The sequence below is a fragment of the Peromyscus eremicus genome, chromosome 5 (assembly GCF_949786415.1).
Source record: "Peromyscus eremicus chromosome 5, PerEre_H2_v1, whole genome shotgun sequence".
Classification (NCBI taxonomy): domain Eukaryota; kingdom Metazoa; phylum Chordata; class Mammalia; order Rodentia; family Cricetidae; genus Peromyscus; species Peromyscus eremicus.
This window is the reverse complement of record NC_081420.1, coordinates 65574081-65595130: the sequence shown is the minus strand read 5'-3', so window position 1 is coordinate 65595130 and position 21050 is coordinate 65574081.

Sequence of the window (21050 nt, the reverse complement as noted above, 5' to 3'; positions counted from 1 at the left end):
CCAGAATTTCTTTTCAGTGCTGGAGGGTAAATTCAGGACTTGCACATGTTAGACAAATGCTCCTCCACTGAGCGGCTTCCCCAGCCCAAACAAATTGGATGCATTTTGGTTTCCTTTCTATTTCCTCCCCCAAGTCCATGTCTGGCTGGTTCTCTTCCATCCTCAGTCCACCACTGTGTTTTCATGACGCATGCATTCTGCTACCCTTTACGGTCTCTTTCTCACCACTCATGGTTCCCTTTCTCTGTTCATGACCTATGTCTATGCATACATGTAAATATATGTATATATACATCCCTATACAGATTTAAATCTAACTTCTTTGTATGAGAGAAAACAAGGTATTTGCCTTTCTGGATCAGGCTTATTTGTTCAAAATAATCATTTACAGCTCCACACATTTTTTTTTTTTTTGCAAAATTCCATTTTAATTTTTCTGCATGGTCTCATGAGATTCCATTGTGTATATGTAGCACCTTTTCTTTACTCACTCATTGTTAGTGGACATCTAAGCCAATTCTGTTTTCTGCCTATTGTAAATAGAGAAGCCATGAACATGGATGAGCCTGCATCCTTAGGTTATGCTGACCTCCTAGTACTTCCTGTAGGGCTGGATTTGTGGATATGTAGTATTTAAATCTAGTTTTGTCATGGAATATCTTGTTTTCTCCTTCTATGGTGATTAAAAGCTTTGTTGGGTATAGTAATCTAGGCTGGCATTGTGGTCTCTTAGTATCTGCAGAACGTCTGTCTAGGACCTTGTGGTTTTCAGAGTTTCCATTGGGAAGTTGGGTGTAATTCTGATAGGTCTGCCTTTATATGTTACTTGACATTTTTTCCTTTGCTGCTCTTAACATTCTTTCTTTATTCTGTATGTTTAGTGATTTGCCTATTATGTAGCAAGGGAACTTTTTTTGTGGGCCAGTCTATTTGGTGTTCTGTACGCTTCTTGTACCATCATAGGCATGTCTTTCTTTAGGTTGGGAAAGTTTTCTTCTATGATTTTGTTGAATATATTTTCTGTGCCATTGAGCTGGAATTCTTCTCCTTCTTCTATCCCTGCCATTCTTAGGTTTGGTCTTTTCATGGTGTCCCAGACTTCCTGGATGTTTTGTGTTAAAAATTTGCTGGATTTAACATTTGATTTGACTGATGAATCTATTTCCTCTATCGTATCCTCAATGCCTGAGATTCTCTCTTTGATCTCCTGCATTCTGTTGGTTATGCTTGCCTCTGTAATTCCTGTTTGTTTACTCAGATTTTCCTTTTCCCGAATTCCCTCAGTTTGTGTTTTCTTCATTGCCTCTATTTCCATTTTCAAGTCTTGAACTGTTTCCTTCACCTGTTTGATTTTTTTTGGGGGGGATTTCTTGGCTTTCTTTAAGGGATTTCTTGATTTCTTCCAATTTTTTGCTTGTGTTTTTCTCCATTTCTTTCTTTCTTTCTTTCTTTCTTTCTTTCTTTCTTTCTTTTTTTTTTTTTTTTTTTTTTGAGCTGAGGATCGAACCCAGGGCCTTGCGCTTGCTAGGCAAGCGCTCTACCACTGAGCTAAATTGCCAAAGCTTTTTCTCCATTTCTTTAAGGGAATTTTTCATTTCCTCTTTTAGGGCCTCTGTCATCTTCACAAAGTTGTTTTTAAGCTTGTTTTCTTCTGGATCATCTGCTTTGGGATATTCAGGTCTAGCTGTTGTAGAGTCATTAGGTCCTAGTGGTGCCCTATTGCTCTTTATGTTGTTGAATGTGTTCTTACACTGCCATCTACCCATCTCTTCCTTTACTCTATACAGGTGGCGCTCTGGGACGCTCTGCTTCCAGTTGGTGCAGATGGGACCTGTGGCTCCTGTGGTCACTCTTCTTCCCAATTGGTGCTGCTGCCCAGGAGAGGGGCATGGAATGTGCCTCTGGGGCCTAATGGGCTAGAGACTGGACTGTCCAGTCTGGGGATCAGGGCCTTACCTCTTCCCAGTTGGTGCAAGGGGGAGTACTGGGTATGCTGACCTTATGATACACATCCAAAGGTGGTACAGCTGGCTCATTCCACAGTCCACTTGGCAACTACACAAAAACTCGACTTGTATTATCTTATTTAAAACTAAAGTCTTTGTGGTGCATTATTTTTTTCTTTCATCTTTCTGACACACTTTTTATGGTAATTTTTAGGTCAATCTGTGCTTCTAATATCTTTGCTTGTTTTGAGGCAGGCTTTATAGCTCATACTAGTCTTGAATTCTTGGTCTCTTGTCTCCACTTCTCAAGTGGCATGTGTCATCACAATTGTCCATATTATTTCCACTGTACAAGTGAGAAAATTGAGGCTAAGAAATTTACCTAATATCATATAATATTCAAGTATCAGAACCAAGATTCAAGTACAGAATGGATGCCCAAAGGCTATGAGCTGAGGCAGCATTTTATACTGTTCAGTTTTATTGCTATTTATTGGTGGTATTTATTTGAAAAATATTACTGCAATGTTTAAAATTTTAGAACTTTGCCATCATCACATTGGATTTTTATTTTACCATCATATCCTTTATCAGAGTTTTTATATTCTTATTTTCTAGCTTGAGACATTATCATGTTAGGACCAATTATATATTTTGTATATGTCTTTATATATTTTATATAATAATTTATATGTTTTATAATTTTATATGTTTTTACTATGTGTATTTTATATTTTGAAGCATCCAATGTATTATATACTCCAGAGTTCTTTTTTCAAAAATGAATGTTTAGTGTGGAAAATTAAGACCCTGTGGTGCTTTTAAAGGTAGGGGTGTGTGTGTGTGTGTGTGTGTGTGTGTGTGTGTGTGTGTGTATGAGAGAGAAAGAGAGAGAAAGAGAAAGAGAGAGAGAGATCCAATAAAATATCACTGAACTATTATCATATTCTCTGTCTTTTGCTGACCTCAAAGATCTTTAACATTTTTAGCTCACCTACTACTGTGTTCTTTGGTGGTTAATACTACTGATCTCATTTGATATGGAAATATGGATAATCAAAAATCAAGGCTAATTGTAAACAAAACGAATAGCAAGTTTGTAGAATGCAGGCAGACAATATCCAAACTTTGTTATCATGCATTAAAGATTTGTGCCATGACAAGCTCTCTAGATAATGCTTTTCATGTGTTACTATGAATTTTCACAAGATCTCAAGGTAGCTTTCTGATTTCACAGATGAGAAACCATGAAAGACTCAAGTTCTTTCCGCTACAAATATCAAAAGCCCCACTAATGTGTCCTGAGCTCTTTGGCATTCTTAGTCCACAGATCTATGTGCAGAGACAGAACAGCTAATCCTCTGGTCCTGGCCTCATTTTCCCATGAGTATCTCAACCCAGCTTAGCTCAGTGTATTGATCTCAACCTAAGTCTAGCTGTTGGATAAATGCCATACCTTCAAGAATTACATCATAAATTGAGACATGCCCAAAGCGGACAGAACCACTTCTGGAACAGGTCAGAGATGGAAAGAATTAACTTTCTTCACAAACTCCAGCAAACCCTTCCTATTTCTAGTTGCCTCAAAGTGTTCGTGAGCCCACAGCTGAATCAGTCATCGATGAAAGGATTTTATGTATAAACTTGACATTTGGACCTATTCCAGCCACATAGGTGTCTAAGGAGGGCAGCTGTGCATAGATAACAGGGTTATACTGGAAGAGACGGAACAGTGGGAGAGATGCTGTGTGGGCCTCAACCATGTTGGCTAAAAGAAAACTTTCTTGTGTCACTCTACTCCAAAGAGTTCAAACTGGAGTCTGAACCCCAGCATCACTGATTCCAAATTCCATGGCCGTTCTCGCCCTGAAATTTACTAGGATACCATCCTGCCAATGAGAGAATACGCTGTAATGCTTAGATTTTCTTTCACAACGTTAGTCGCTAGACACAAAATACATTCATTTAGAAGCAATGCTGATTTAAAACTATCTTCTACAAATTCCTTTGAGTCATGAATTCCTCTTCTGAGCTAAATCAAAATGGAATATATAGGACTAATTCTTATTTGCCTTTCTTTTAAGAAAATGACTTGGTTAATTTTACATCAAATACGTGGAATGAAATATTTGCTCCTAAGTGAAGTCTGAGAAATTGCTATTAAAACTCGAGAGTAGACTCTCTGTGCTTTTGATCTTCAGGTAAATATATATTTTAATATGTTGTCTAAAGCTGATAGCTTTAGGGGTTGGCAACTTTTTATTATGTACTCACATGTTTCTCTTTTAAGAATCATGAAGTTCTCTGCATCTTGAGAGTACCATAATAACCTAGTCTTCAGGGAGTGGTTGGTCCTAAGCAAGAAATGTCTCTAGTAATTTTTTCTTCTATTGTGTATCACTAAACCGTCAGCTTGTGGAAAATTTATTTCTAACGTGATAATCTCATGTCCTGCATTTTCCAGACCACCTTAGTTCATTCCTGTTCATTCTTGGGGGGGGTCCAGTTTTAATGACATTGTGTGTGATCATCTACGTTCTTTTAAATTGGGTTTTCATAGACAGGATTCCTTGTGTTATGCAGAGAACCTTGTAGAAAGTTTGAAGTTCAGATTTTAAAATCTCTGGAGACCTCTTAAGCTGGTAAAGTGCTTGCCATGCAAGCATGAGAATCTTTACCCAGAGGCTCAGCACCAACATAAATATAATACCCAGCATGGCATCACATGTATATAATCCCAGTGCCAGAAAGATGGAAGCAGGCAGATGTCTATGGGATACTAATCAGCCAGCTCTGTGTACTCCAGGTTAAGTGGAGACCATTCTCAAAAATAAGGTGGAAAATGATTGGTAAAGATGTCTGATGTCATTTTCCAGCCTCCATATGCATGCACATGTACACATGCACCTCAGCAAATGAGCACATAAAACATATGCACAAGCCCCTCTTGGCCAGGGATGCAACATTTCTCTCTCTCTGAGATTCAAGAAGATAGTGATGAGCCTGGAGAGGCTCAGTGGTTCAGTGGTTAAGATCACTGGTTGTTCTTCCCGCAGACCCGAGTTCAATTCCCAGCATCCACATTTGTAACTCTAGCCCCAGGGGAACCAATGCGCAGTTCTAGCCACTACAGGCACCAGGCACACATACCTATGGTCCACAGACAAACAAACAGGCAAAACATTCATACACATAAAAACAAATTATATAAAAAAGGATATTTGGTCATATCTGAGTTTTAACTGTCACCTTGACACACCATAGAACCACCTGGGGAAAGAGTCTGAGGAAGGGAGAGAGGTGCTGTGGAGATCAGGGTGACCTGTGGGCATGTCTGTGGAAGATGGTCATAATTGCCTTAACTGACTCTCTTCACATCACAGCGTGAAAGTGGGCAGCACCACCCATGGGGTTGGGCCCTGGACTACATGAGTAGAACAAGTCGGCTGAGCAGGAAGCATCTGCTCTTGACTTTGGATGTGAAACCTGGGAACAGAAGCTAAAAGGAACCCATTCTCACCTAAGTTGCTTCTTGATAAGGTAGTTTATCATGGTGGCAGAAATGAGACTAGAATAGGAGTATGACCCTTGTCATGGGAATTGTGGGAGTTTTGGATGTGTTTTGCCTACCAGGGGGAAAGGATTTTGTGTATCCATTTTTGAGAAAGGCTCCATAAATATCAGAGGCCAGTCTAGTGCTTTGTATTCTTATCTAAAGTGGGTTTCTTTGAGGAAGGTGAAAATTTTAAGTATTATTTATTTTCTTGTTCTTTGTGCTAAAAGATGTGCTCCAGGGATTACCTTCACAAAGTAAATGTTTTCAATGATTTAAAGGCAAAAGCGCCTGATGTTCAAAAAATCTTAATATTTAACTTTTGTCAGCTCCTCAAAATATTGCTTGGTAAAATTAAGGTTAGACATTAATGCTGCTGGGGTAATTATATAACCCCATAAGCACCAGAAAAGAAGAAAGAAAAACAGCAATGTGAAAACTAGTACTGGTCTGAATTACAACTCCAATGCCAAGCTGCTCAAGGGGAGGCACCAGTATTTATTTTCCCTGTTAAGGAAATGTTTCTCTCACTTGCATGACACCAAGGAAAAGTCAAAGTTTCATTGTCTGCTCATGTTGAAAATAATTATTAACATTTGGGCTGCATCTAGGAAAACAGCCCTCTGATACCTATTCCCTTTCTTCCTTCCTTCCTTCCTTCCTTCCTTCCTTCCTTCCTTCCTTCCTTCCTTCCATTTTTTTTTCTTTTTTTTCCTTTTTCTTTCTTTCTGTCTGTCTGTCTTTTTCTTTTTTGGTCCGTCTTTCCTCTTTTTTGAGAGGCTACTAAAATTCTGCAGTTTCTAATTAAATGTTAATACCTTCGGCTTCTGTATTTGGTTTCAGTTAGTAAAATATCTTTGGATTAATAGATTTTTTAAAAAATAATTTGTCTTATTATTTTTGTCATGACATGTTTACAGTGCTTGCATTTACAAAAGTTAAGTATTATTTTGTATAAATGTCCACTAAATAAATATAGTTTCTGCATATGGTATTACCACAGTGGGAGGTATCATGTAATGATTTAACTGGTTGTAACTGACCAAAACCAAATTCAAGCCTAAGAAAATAACTTTTAACATTTTATTAAACTGTAACTAGTTTTCCCTGAGTTCGTGATCTCTTTGAGATTTCATTGACTTCTTTGAGATTGCTATTGACTAATTTATCCTCTTTTATAGACAAGGAAGTGTCAAAAGAATAGGAACTTGAACTAACTAACGTACATAGCTGAAAACAGAGACTGAGGAAGGTACATGTTGTAGCTTTTATTTTGAAATAGTTTGTATTTACAGGAAAATTATAGGAAGAATATAATAAGCTCTTCATTAGCCTCTTCACAAGGAATTGCCACTTGATTTGAGAGTAAATGGATGAGGTCATGATCCTTTGACCCGAATCAGCAAGTGTTTCCCAAGACTAAGACAGGGCTGTCCTTTTACATAACCCCAATAAAGTTAGCAATGAATTCAGGGAAGATAACTGTCTTTCTTAAGCAACATGCTAGAAGGTTCCTCCTTCTTAATAAAAAATAACTATATATATATATATATATATGTATATATATATACACACACACACACACACACACACACACATACACATGTCTATCATTTAGAAGTTTCTGTAAAGTATTTTCACAGTGTTTTTGCTATATTGTAATCAACTAGGTAGTGCCATTTTGAGTTGTCAGGAAACAAGGTGAGAACACTTCAGAAAATCCTTTTCATGATGATTCATTTGTAGCCAGCATTTTAACAGCCTTCTTGGCCTCTAAGAAGTAAATTAGGAAACCCAGCATGGTGACAGTCTCAGATCCCCCCTCCCCAACAACTCCATCAAGAGAACTTACTGCAGTAGTCAAAACACACTTGGGTCTTCTAAGGCTTCGGGGCATCTTTAGAGAATATTGAGGTCACTCATTATTGTCATAGGTGTTCAACATTGTTACTAAAGACCACACGTTTCCCACATCTTCACTCCACTTCTAGCAGGCTTAGTCCTGCTTCACATGTATGCCCAAGGAGGGAACACTGTAGTCGCCCTGAGACATGCATTCTCAGCGCATAGTCTCTTTCCACCCTGATGTGGAATGATTAGAACTGATCAGTTCTGACATTTAATCGTCGAGCCACATGCCCACCAGAACTTTGTGAGTGTAAAACATTGATACATGGAGGGTATCTTCATTAGGGTTTCCATTACTGTGATAAAACATCATGACTAAAAGCAGCTTGGGGAGGAAAGCATTTATTTCACAAACACTTCCAGGTCATTGTCCATTACTGAGGGAAATCAGGGCAGAAACTCAGGAACCTGGAGTGGGGAGCTGATCCAGATTCCATGGTGGAGTGCTTCTTATTGGCTGGCTTCTCATGACTTACTCAGGTTGTTTTATTATAGTATCCAAGACCACCATCCCAGGGATAGTACTACTCACAATGAACAGGGCCCTCCCACACCAATCATTAAAAAAAAAAAATACTTACCCTCAAACTTACAGGCTAATCTTACAGAGGTGTTTTTTCAATTAAGATTCCCTTTCCCCCCAAAATGAGGAAACTAGCCAGCTCATGAAAAAAGACTAAAACCATGTCACGCTCTTACATGATCTGTCGCACGTGAAAAAATTGAATTTTAATTCAAGATCCTTGACAGATATATGGTAAAAGTACATGTATAATATTGGGTCATTGGAGATATGACTTGTCACTAGGCGCAAAGCATCTTGGTTATGATCAGCATCATGAACTCGATTCAGACACTGGCCGTTCTCAGCTGCTTTGCTTGAGGCACATTCCCAAGGAATTATGTCGTTCTTATTTGATTTTACTATAGTCTCAGAGCTGAAAGATGTTTTATTGTTGTTACTAATTTGTGGTGCTGGGATTAAACCCAGAGCTCTGTACATACCACTTAGTTATAGCCCTGACCCCAAAGCTGTCATATTATTGAAGTTTCTAATGTTTCAACTAAACATCAGACCTACTGGACTGATGAACCTAGATTTTCTTCCTTGCTAGAGATGGAGATGGTACCTCCTTGGCAAGCAGCCAGTTCTCAGCAACACCTGCTTGTACAAGGTTGTCGACCTACCCTCTAACGTTCTGTATTCCCCTAAACCATGAAGCCAATGGGCAGTACTTTGCCTGAAATAAGGGAAAGGAAAACAGACCACTTTAGAAGCAGATGGCTCTTGGAAGAATTTCTGATACAGCTAATTATTTCCTTAAATTGCCATAAAAATCTTCTATAGTAATAGGCTATAACTTTAAATAAATATGTTTGTCTTCAACATTAAATAATCTGAGAAGGCCAATTAGTCTAAGACAGAGGAAATGAGCAGCAAGAATAGTCACAAGAGAGCACATTTTTTACCATTAAATCCATCTTAATGTGAGCTATGTGATATGTTTGTTGCCAAATTATTCTATATAGCTCAACTCCTAAGATTTCATGATGAGTTTAAGATAGAAAGTTGCTTATTCAATTTAAATCATGCGTTTCTCCATTTCCTCTTAGCTTTATTTTTTAAAATGATTTACTTATTTTTATTTTATGTTTGGGTGTTTTGCCTGCATGTTGTGCCTGTGCACCAAATGCGTGCAGTGCCTGCAAAGGCCAGAAGACGATGTCTGGCCCTCTTGAACTGGAGTTACAGGTGGTTTTCAGCAGCCATTTGTGTGCTGGGAAATGAACTTGAATCCTCTGCAAAAGCAGCAAGTGCCCTTAACTACTGAGCCGTCTCTCCAGGCCCCCCACCCCACCCCACCCCACCCCACCCTCTTTTTTAACAGGTCTCCTGTATCCCAGGCTGGTCTGGAACACACTGCAGCCAAGGATGATCTTGAAGTTCTGGTCTTTCTACCTCTACATCCTGAGTGCTGGGACGATAGATGTCTACCACCAGGCCCAGTTTAACCCTGCTGGGGTTTGAACTCAGGGCTTGATGCCTGCTAGGCAAGCACTCTGCCAACTGACCAACCTAAATGCCCATCCTCTCAGCTTAACTTCTTAAGTGCTTTGGGGTTTTTGAATATGCAATGAGATAGAAAACCAATTTAAAAATCTAATATGTACAATCACATTAAAAACAATTGCTCTCTTGTTAATTCTTCAAATATTTATAAAATAGCTACTCTCTGTGCTAGTAGCTAGATACACCAACACCATCCAATGTATTCTCAAGACACTTAGCTGGAGGTGGAGTTCAGTAGTATAGTGTGTATGTAGCAGGTGAAAGGCCCTACAGTCAGTTGCCAGCACCAGGAAAAAAAGAAAACTCAGATTCTAGAATTAAGGTCAATATGTTTTAACCATAAGAGAATTTACAACTTAGTATTAATAAAAAGAAAAGATGGACAGTTTCCTAAAATAAATATAATTTACAAAAGGAAAAATATAGTATAATTCAGTAATCTTATAATGGGGTCATGCCCTGAGGATTGTGGGGACTTAGAAAGGATATCCCCTTACCACACCTGGTTGTTGGCTGGTAGATGATGGATTTTTCAGCCTCCATTTAAAGGCAGATAGATACCCAGGAATAGACAGAGGTTATAGTCCAGACTCACTATATTTAATTTAACTATGTTTCCCCTGATTAGTTGATTTTCTTCCTGCCTCCTCAATGAAGAGAGTCCTTGGCACAAATGTACTTAAATGTTTCTTTATACTTCCTACTCTCTGATCCTGTTTCCTCATCTGTGACGTGAGAATGGTAATTTGTGCCACCACAGATAGCTGTGGAGACTGTACACTGTACAAGTCTAGGAAGTACCATGACATCAGTCAACACCTATGGATGGCACCTCCTGAAATGCGGCAGCCATTATTAACCATGCTTATTCTTAGGGCTGTGGGGGACGTTAGGCCAACTAGAAAGTCTTGCAGTCAGCACATAAGACTTCAGTATATTTAGCCATTATTATTCCCATCTCACATTATTTTTGCACCCTTTAACACGTGAAGTAGTGATGCATTAAAGAGAAAATCCTAAAAGCTGATGATGGAAAATGCAGCTTCTAGGGAAATAAAGTCAGTTATTATTTATAAAATCATATTGATATGAAATATCTGAGGGAAAAACTATAGCCTAAAAGAAAATATATTTTCCCTGCACCTATTATAAAGTACCCTAAGCCTCTTTCTTCTAAGCAGATGAATGGCTGTCTCCTGGTTCTTATTTCTCCATCAATTTTCATTAGCTAGCCTGTCTTCCACGACTGTAACATTGTTCTAATCAGTGTCACCTTTGATAGCTTTCAGAAGTTCATACTTCAAGAAAACTTTTTCCCCTAAAAATAAATTAGTGGCAACTGGTTACAAAGAAATAGTAAACTGGAAAAAATTTTGAAAATGTTAACATTTGAGAGAGATGAAATTAATGCATAGGTGTTTGCTTTTAAAGTAAAATTTATTATTATTAAAATTTTGGTAATTATGCCTTGGGCTTAAACTCTTGATGCACAACAAAAATTTATCTAGCTCCTTGTCATTTTTGTCTTGGCTCTGTGGCTGTTATTGACTTTTCTTTGTTTGTGTTGTATAATATTCAACATAGACTGGGTGCATTTTTATGTAAACAGATGCAAACCCCGAAGCAGAGTGTTTCTCGATGACTTTTCCCAGATATCTAATTTCATGGACTATGACTAGGTGGCAGCATTCTCAGTCTCTTGCCCATTTGGATTAGAGGAGATTTTTGGAACATAGCCCAGTCACTTTATCAGAAAATAATGAGAAAAAAACTTAGAAAACGATAGCAAAATGTCAAATGCATTGAAATCATTAAATCATAGTTTAGAATAAGGTCAGAAAGCATACCCAACACATCTCCAGATGTGTAATGATTCCAACCATGGCTATTTCCAGCTCAGGAAGGTTGGGACTATCTGTTTGCAATTGGCTGGCAGGCCACTCCCACACATCTAAGGGCATGTCTGTCTTCAGCACGCGGTCTCTAAATTTTCCCATCCATACTCACCCCACAGAAAGAGAATGGACAGGGACAAATGCAGATTTGAGAGGTTTCTTGTTGTTACTGTTTTGCTTTCCAAGAGCTAGACATGTATGAAGAATAAGGATTCTACCTGCATGGAGAGAAAGAGCCACCTGCCCTCTAGTAATCTGGCAAAGATGGTAACCAGGTAGAAGAAGAAAGTCCAGGCTGTTCCGAGCAGCCGGTAGTCTCTAGAAATTAGATATTTAAAAAAAAAAAAATTGCTACTGCTACATACAGAAATTCAATTTCCTTCTCTTCCTCCCTCCTCTCCTTCTTTTAAAATAAATGAGACTAGTGTCCTTTTGTTCTGAGGTTACCACGACATGACTTCAAAGCACCGTGAATTTGCTAACTGCTTGGTTTTAACAGAAACTCGGAGGATTCGTGAGTGTAACTGGTAATTTCCAGCTTATTTAGTTAATTGCATAAATGAAACAAGCGTCTAATTAAATCTATCGCAGTCTTCATTACATGATAATGTCCTCATGGCTGCAATCAGAATTTAGTAAGAGACGAAAACACATGCTTTTCGTCTATAAGTCATGCACCTAACTTACATCTTCACATGCAGATATGCATATGCACACGCAAATGCTTTTAAATAGCCCTGTGACCCATCAGCAGTGCCACTGAGGAGACATTATAGCAATTTCAGACCTGAGTTTCTAGAAAAGTATACCAGCATGAGTGATAATAATCATATTTTCTACCAAAGTACTATTTATCCCTCTTAAGTGTTTAACTTAATTCAAAATCTCTCTCCAACATGGGACTTTATTAAGTATAATCCCAGATTACTCACAGGAAAAGAAGCATAATGCCAATAATTACCATTTATTGAAGATACTTGCTAACAATCTATAGCTTACCTAACTTTCACAATCCCCCCTATCCAAATCCCATTATCTTTGGAGTGTGTGTGAGCATTTTATCTTCCATTAACAGGAAAATACCTCACACCAAAAAAAGAAATTGGCTAAAGCTTCAGATCGTATTTAAGAGCTCCATGTATGAGGTGATTTTTTTTTTTAAACGGAGAATGGAAAAGCGCCTGACGTCTGGACAGACACTGCCTTAGCTATTGTCCTCTCTCTGGGGCCACAGATACCGTGCTTGTAGCTTCTTACGCCATTCTGTGTACGACTTGACTTCTGCCGCTTCTCCCTTACACATGCCACCCCATTGCATCCTGATTCCAGCCACAGACGAAGACTTAGGACTGAGGTTTTCTTTCTCTTTTTTTCTTATGTGTGTTTGTTTGTGTGTAGCTGGGTGCACACACGGTGCATGTATGCTGTGTACACATGGATGCACACACCTCTGCCCATGCAAAGGGAAGGGGATCTGAGGTGGCCTGCTCTATTAGTCTCGACCTCATTCCTTTGAGAGAGGATCTCTAACGGAGCCTGGAGTTAAGTATGTTGCCAGCGAGTCCCAGGGACACCTTTCTCTCTTCCCAGTGTTGGGTTTACAGGCCCATGCAGCCATGCCCGGCTTTTCATGTGGGTGCTAGCCCTTCATACTTTTGAAACAAGATTTCCTACCCATTAACCATCTCTCTAGCCCCTAATATTTCCAAATTCTAACCTCTCAGAGAAGAAATCTTAGGGGCCTGCTTTAGGTCACATGTCCACTGTAGGTAGTAGTCACACTGGGCAAAACATGGCTGCCAAAACATTCACCAAAGCCAGGATGCACACATGACCTGAGTGTCCACAGACAGATGAAATGAAGAGGAAAATAAATATACATAAATATACACAATGCATAATACATATACACACATGAAGCAGAATACTATTCGGCCTTCGAAATGGAAATCCTGCCACTTGTGACAGTGTAGATAAGTCACTGTTAAATAGAAACAGGACAGAAAACTGTGGCTGGCTGGTCGGCACACTTCTAATGCCAGCACTCAGGAGTCTGGGGCAAGAGGTTCAGGACTTCACGGTTAGCCCAGGCTATTGTACAGCAAGATCCAGACCAGTCTGTGTTACCTCTTTTGTTTGATGGGTATTTTTTCTTTTGGGGTTTTGTTTGTTTGTTTGTTTGTTTTGATTTTTCTGGAGTTTTGTTTTGAGAAAGAGAGAGAAAGAACATGGACTGGGGTGGGTGGGGAAATGGGGGGTATCTGGGAGGAGCTGGAGGAGGGAGAAGAATAAAGTCAAATTTCAGTGTATGAAAATGTTTTAATGTCAATAAATAACCAAAATGATACAGTGCTAGAGAAACAAGTACTGAATGATCTCACATACATGTGGCGTTTTAAACAGTCAAACTCATACGTGTGGATGGCAGAGTGGTGGTTATGGGGCAGAGGGGGGACGAAACCTGACTAAAGAATGTGAGCTAATTTTGAGAAATATAAGACCTGGGCACTGAGTATACAGTCAGTTGGTAGAGTACTTGCCTCGTACACACAAGGCCCTTGATTTGATTGCCAACACCACAGAAACCAGGCATAGTGGCACATGCCTGAAATCCCAGCACTTGGGATATACATGATCCAAACTGAAGTTCATCTTCAGTTGTAGAATAAATTTAAGGACAGCCTCAGCTATATGAAAGCTTGTAACAAATAAATTACATAATTAATTAAATGTCAGCACTTATTTAAAAAAAGTATTTGAACACCTAATATGTAGTTTAGTGGATTTTACTTAACAGTAACAAATTGTTTATTTGATGATTGACAAAATAATTTATTCAAGTGTTCTCAACAATGTTCATACACAACGTGGTTACGTGTGTGTGTGTGTGTGTGTGTGTGTGTGTGTGTGTGTGTGTATGTGTGTGTGTCCACTAGCTTGATTGTGGTAAATATTTCACAATGCGTTTGAATACCAAAATTCATACTGAATACCCTAAATTTACATATTTATTTGTCAATTGATAAAATTCTATTTACCTCAATATGCAGGGGAAAAAAACCTTGGTTCACAACATTATCCTGAAGAAGACATGAGTGGGGGAGACTACATGTAGGGGAAGAACACCGAGTGAAGCCTACACCATAAAGAGAGACATGACAGCCACCATCTTAAGCATATACAGGTGGGGGTGGGGGTAGAGCCAGTGGTAGAGCGATTGCTTGAGATTCATCCCAAGTACGAGGGTTAATACTGTCAACCTGACAAGACCTGAAATCACCTAGGAGACAAATCTCTGGACACATCTGTGATGGAATTTGTAGGTTAGATTAATTAAGGTGGGAAGCTCCATCCAAAGTATGGCTGACACCGTTCTACAGGGTCCTGGACTGGGTATAAAGAAAGTGAGAAGAGTACCAGCATTCATCACTATCTGCTTCCTAACGGGAAACAATGTGATCAGCCACCTCGAGTTCCTGTCGCAATGGCTCCCTGCCTTGATGGGCTCTGTCCTCAAACTGTGAGCCAAAATGAATCAATCCTTCCTTAGGTTGATATGGTCACAGCAGTGAGAAAAGTAACACACCCAGAATCACAAAAGGAAGGGAGGGAGGGGAGGAGGGAGGGAGGGAGGGAGGGAGAGGGAAGGAAGAGGGAGGGAGGGAGGAGGAGAGAGGGAGAGAGAGACAGAGACAGAGACAGACAGACAGACAGAGTCTAAACAATACAGGCAACACTACTAAGACCAGACACCAGCAGGATTTTTAGGCTCACAGGCATCCAAAGCCTGGGTTCCCTGAGTCTGCTGCTCAGCATCGTGCTTAGTACTAATTGGTAGTTCTAGGACTCAGCATTTTCTGCCTTTACTGTCTCAGGACAAATGGTTAGAAATCCTAAAGAAATAGAAAACTCATTGTGGTCAGAATCCCCAGTTAACGCTGATGTTTTAATAAATTTTCAGTGAGCTGTCTTGCTTGTTGCCCCACTGAATCTAGTGGATGGCACAGAAATTAAACACATACTAAAAAAAAAAAAAAAAAAAAAAAAAAAACAACTTTAAAGTCATGGAGAAGTAGAAACATGAGGTCTCTGGGGCAGATGATGTTGCTTGAGAGGTGACACTTCCTCCATGGTTCTCAATTCTCTGCTAACATGGAAATGAGGGAAGCCATTGGGAACCAATTGGTATCCTGGTTATGACACTTCCGGTCTGCAAGGCAAAGTGAAGGCTTTGGATAGTGAAATGCTTACTGTCAAGAGGAAACATTTTATGATTCTGGGAAAACATTGGGTAATGAGGGCAATCCTAGCTGAAGGATTCCACTTAGGAAAGCACAAGTTTGTAACCCCGCAAGAGAGAAGTGATCCCGTTCTGTGCAGTTTGAACTTATCTAAATGAAAACAGGCTGTCCCATAAAATCAGTACGAATTCAACATACAATGGCTTTTTTGATGTGGATTTACTATCCTGTAGGGCCCTCTAGGGACTGAACTGCAATCTCAGAAACTCATTCAATCAGACCCTAGAACCTGAGGTGAAACCCAAATGTTCAGACCAGGCTGCAGCTCAATCTTGCCGGCGACAGCTTTTCCTCAATGTGTTATTTGCTTTCATCCACTGGGTGCAAGGCTAACATCTGCGGGATAAAAGAAGGAGGCACCATCAGATTTTCTTGAAGGATTATTACTCTTTTAGCTGAGAACAGCTATCGTGGGACAGAAGTCTCCCAATGGCCACCATCACGTGACAGCTCAAATTGTGATGAAATCAGCTTTGCTCCTCCACTGAAATGAAGGATTAGTGGAATTGCAGGCGCTGAAATGGCAATTGGATGTAAGCTTCTATTTCCCGCAGTTTGACAGAGCTGGGAATGGCTGGCTCTGGATGACCCCAGAGGCGCCCAGTAGAATGCTTAATATGGCCGCATGAACAGCATTTGCTCCAGTAGACAGTTCCTCTTTATCATATGCAGAATGTTACAAACAAGTTTTCAACTCAACGAAACTGAGAGATTGTAGGTCATAGGCACAGAAAGCTGGTGGAGGAATCTGGCTGGTGACCAGGGGTTGGTAGGGATATTCGCTGGCTTCTAATCTTTAAAAGCTTTCTGGGGATAGTTTGGATTGCTGATAGTTCAGTGTTCCTCTTCGTTTCAGGGGAAAGGGAAATTCTTACCTTGAGTAGGAACAATATTTCACCCTAAAAAAGAAAATAAATAAATAAGTGGAATACAGAAGGTCCCATTCATTTGCTGAGCACTCTCCTAAGCCTCCAGTACTCATGAACTTCAGCTCACCTGAGCTCTAGGAAAGACAATTCTAAGCAGCCTTGTCTGTATCTTTTTTATAGTGAGTTTTCCATATTATAAATGATCTAGGATAACTCAAAAAAACATTGCGGATTCATAATTTCATCAATGTGGTATGAGTGACTGGGGAAGTAAATATAGCGTGTCTTTTTAGATAAGCTTGGGTACATTCAGGGAGGTGTGGCCATAAAGTGTTTGATTTTAACTGAAATAATACTCAATGAAAAGAATGCTTTCCTCTCTCTCTCCCTCTCCCTCTGCTTCTTTTTCTTCCTCCCCTCCCTCCCTCCCTCCCTCCCTCCCTCCCTCCCTCCCTCCCTCCCTCCCTTCCTCCCTTCCTCCCTTCCCGTCTCAGGCATGTGCATGCTGTGGTGCATATGTACAGGTCAGAAGGCAATTTCAGGAGTTGCTATTCGGTCTCACTTGTCTTTGTCTCCCATATCACCTTAGGAATGCTAGGATTATGGATGTGTGCTACCAAATCTAGCTTTTTATGTGAATTCCAAGAATCCAAATTCAGGTTGTCAAGGTTGGGTGTCAAGCACTTATCCACTGAGCCACTTCCCCAACCTTCCTCTCTTTTTTCAGACTATGCATTAATCCTCTAATGCTTCCAGCATCCTGAAATATGGTAGTTCAAAGGAAATGCCTCTCTCTTTCTATAGATACATATGTACATTTGGGTGCATGTGAACTACTTTCTGTAACTGATTATAATGAATGACTTACTAAACAGGTACCATCAGCCAACATGAGCAGTATTGACCCTATACTGTAAAAACCATGTTTATGACCCCCACACCTATAATTTTTTTTTCATGAGTTCTTCAGGAAGGTGGCAGTTCACCAGTAGTTCCAATGAGCACTTCTATATTTTTATTGAAAAACGAATAGCTCACTGCATGCCCTAACAATACTCCCCCAATATTACACAGAGGGACTATCAGGAGATTTGCCTGGGGTTTTCCAAATCAATTATATATCATCTCTGTCCTTTGTTCAAGCTGGAACGACTTATGAAGCACTTCCCACAGTCAATGTCAGCTACACTTGTAAGCTGAACCCTAACATGGTACATGGTAAACTTTGCAGGACATATAAAATTATTAAATATGGATCATATTGATGTTGAACAGATGGGGAATGTGGCATAGAGAAAGCCTATACTCCTACAGCTGAGTGGCCCAGCTCAACTATGGAGTCAGAAACTACTGTCAGAAATCAAGTATTTAGGAATCATGTGGTCTCTTTAACTGTGAAGTCAATAGAGGGCTGTGGGGACAGTATGATGTCACACTCCAAAGGTGCCCAGGGCAATAGCGGTAGCAGAGGAAATTCTCAGTTTCATGAGACATCGTGAATTAGGGGGATATTTATTGCTGTAGAAATCAATCTCTGGTTATTTGTTTTGAACTACAAGACTTGTGGTATCTCCAAGTGTGCGGTCACTTGTTACGTATCCAGGGAACCATCAGAAATGTCTCCTGCACTCAAGAACGTAACAAGCCAGGTAGTCAAGAAAGACATAGACTAAAGAGTTCTAACGAACACAGAAGGGAAGCATGGTGTGTGAAAAGTGTGGCAGCCATTGCATGTGTCACAGATCTCTGTCGTTCTTTCTCCCACTGGGCACCCACAGTATGGAATGTCATTAGTAAGGAGCTCAGAGTGCCCTGGAGAGATTTTGCTCAGGCCCTGCCCACCCTGGTCTGTTCCTGGCTGCACTAGGGTATCAGAATGCAGCCATTCCTTGATCTGGGCATCCCCATGGGCCTGATGAGACTTCACTGAAGTCAGAGGGCACCTCACTCTGCTCCCCTCCATTCTCTTTTCTCCTATCACAGATATCAGGTTGTGAGTGTGGTCTGGAGGATCTATACCTCCTCACTCTGAAATCTTCTAAATCTCTAGCATACCTCCTTCAATCATGACATTTCTCCTAGACTACTTGAACCGATGTTTAAAGATACAGTAGCTTGAAGATTCAGGATACTGATCACTCTATTTATTTATATGATGCACAGAAGGGAACATCTGAGCTGGGCCTATCTGGGACCAGACACAAGTAAAGTCAAAATGAAGCCTATGGCACATTTGGAATCAAGTCTGAAACAGCTAATGATAATGAGCACCAACACCATTCTTTGAGGTCGCAGAGATGCTCCGTTCACGTCAGTACCAACTGTAGTAGAGTTCATCATTGGGATTCTGGGGTCCTCCTTCTCACTGTAACTCGGCAGATCTTTTTTTTTAGCTCTTTCTTCTCTCCCTCATCCCCTGTTCTGCAGAGAAGAAAACTGAAAAGCGGTGAAGTTCCATAAATCACCGAGAGCAGCCCAGTGACAGAACAGAGAAAAGATGTTCTCCTAATGATCTCAGTCTTGAAATATTCCACTGCCAGGGGAGGATTTATGACTTTGTGGAGACAACCATTAGTGTCTAGCATCTTTTCTAGATTAATTTACCACGAACATTTACTCTTTCAAAATACTTCAGTAGCTTTTACTCCACAGAGAAGGTAAGGAGAGCACCAGAGTTCAAAGTGTTCTCATCCCCCCAAAAAAGGAGGGGGTGAGGGAGTCTATGGATAAATAAGATCTAGAAACATCTATGCTAAATTCTATACTGATAGAACTTACTGTGCATATTAACATATGGAAAGCCCTTAAAGAGCCAAGTAAAAATACTTATTCATGTTCACTTATTTCAGTGTTTCCCAAACTTACTTTATTATGGAATTCTTAATCCAGCTTACCTAATCAATGTCTCATAGAACTAGCCTTATTTGAGAAAAATCTAACCTGGAGAAGGCAAATTTACTATTTGCCTTGTATTAACAAAGTCTGGAAAAGTTAAAAATCCACATCCTAATATCCTATAACTCCATACCATTTAAGTTTGAAGACTTGCCTTTCAGACATGTCTTTATACATACAAACATAAAAAATGGTGTATAAGTATCATAAGGTTATTCAGTCAGTCTTGAGCCTCTCCTGGTTATCCCTCTTTTTTCCCTCCATCCTCCCCTCTCTCCTCTCTTCTCTCCTTTTTCCTTCCTTCTCAAACACTGGCATCACTACCGTCTTCTTTCCCTATCACTTGGGTTCCTAGGACAACAAACAGCTCTGTGTCCCTCTGGACCAGGCTTCAGACTCAAGGATGACACTTGCCCAAGGAAGTCTAACTTCTGCACATCCTGCAACTGACCCTGTACATTCTGGAAAGGCCCGTCTTCAGGTCCGACCCTTCGGTGGCTCCTGGGAGATGAACTCTGAACTTTTGGGATATTCACCTGATCCAAGCTTTTTTGCATATTGAATTCCTGGACCATATGGGATTAGCTTAGTGAGATAATTATGCTAGCAATTTTGTGATTTCTGGTGAAGCCTGCTTTTATTCTGCAAGGTTGAGGCCATTCTCTTAGATACTGAATGTAGTCCTTACAGACAGACTCCCTCAAAGGCTCAGGTGCACTCCCCTGGCTGGTAAGAACTCCGCTGCAGCGTCTGACATCCTTTCTGGGAGAATTAAGTGCATCCTTGTGACTCTGCCGGGTGAGAACATCCTCAGTTTGCATCTGGTTTCTCATGGTCTTTGCCTCATAGGCCTTTTGCCTTCGCTGATTTAATGCAGACCCTGTCCCTGTGACAAATGACAGCTCTGAGGACAGTAACTTTTCTGAGGCTGGCCCTGAGCATCCGTGCCCAGCCTTCGTGGCTGCCATCTTTCTCCGGCACTGTTTTCACTGGGCTCATTGATTCTACAGCGCAGCAACCTTCCCTTCTCTGCTTTCCCTACAGATCACACTTCCATTTTGATTTTTTTTTCCTCCTGCGAAGTCTCTGAAGTGGATCTCCTACCTCCAGAGTAAGCGGGTGGGGCATTCTTTTTTGTTTAATGTTATTGGACTGCAATCAGAGAACATGATTTCTTAACATTTTTCACTTTTGAAAACGCAATGATTTCCTTTGTCTGTGCACAAATACTTTTCATAGTCCAATACTATCCCTTTACAGTTATATGAAAACACTACAGTGGTGTCTACACACCTCACACACTGTTTCTTTGCTGTTTCCTATGGTGCAGTAGAAATGGAATACATTCAGAATAGTTTTATTTTTCTTTGACTCCCTCTCATTCCCTCAGTCTCAGGTTTGACTTGATTTCTTTTTACATGTATTCATTTCTTTGTGTGTGTGTGTATGTAAGTGTGTGTGCCTGTATGTATACATGTATATACATCACATGTATTCCTAATGCCCACGGAGGCTAAAAGAGGACGTCAGGTTCTCTGGAACTGGATTTGCATACAGCGATGACCTGCATGCGGATGCTGGGACCTGAACTCGGGTTCTCTGCTCTAGTCAT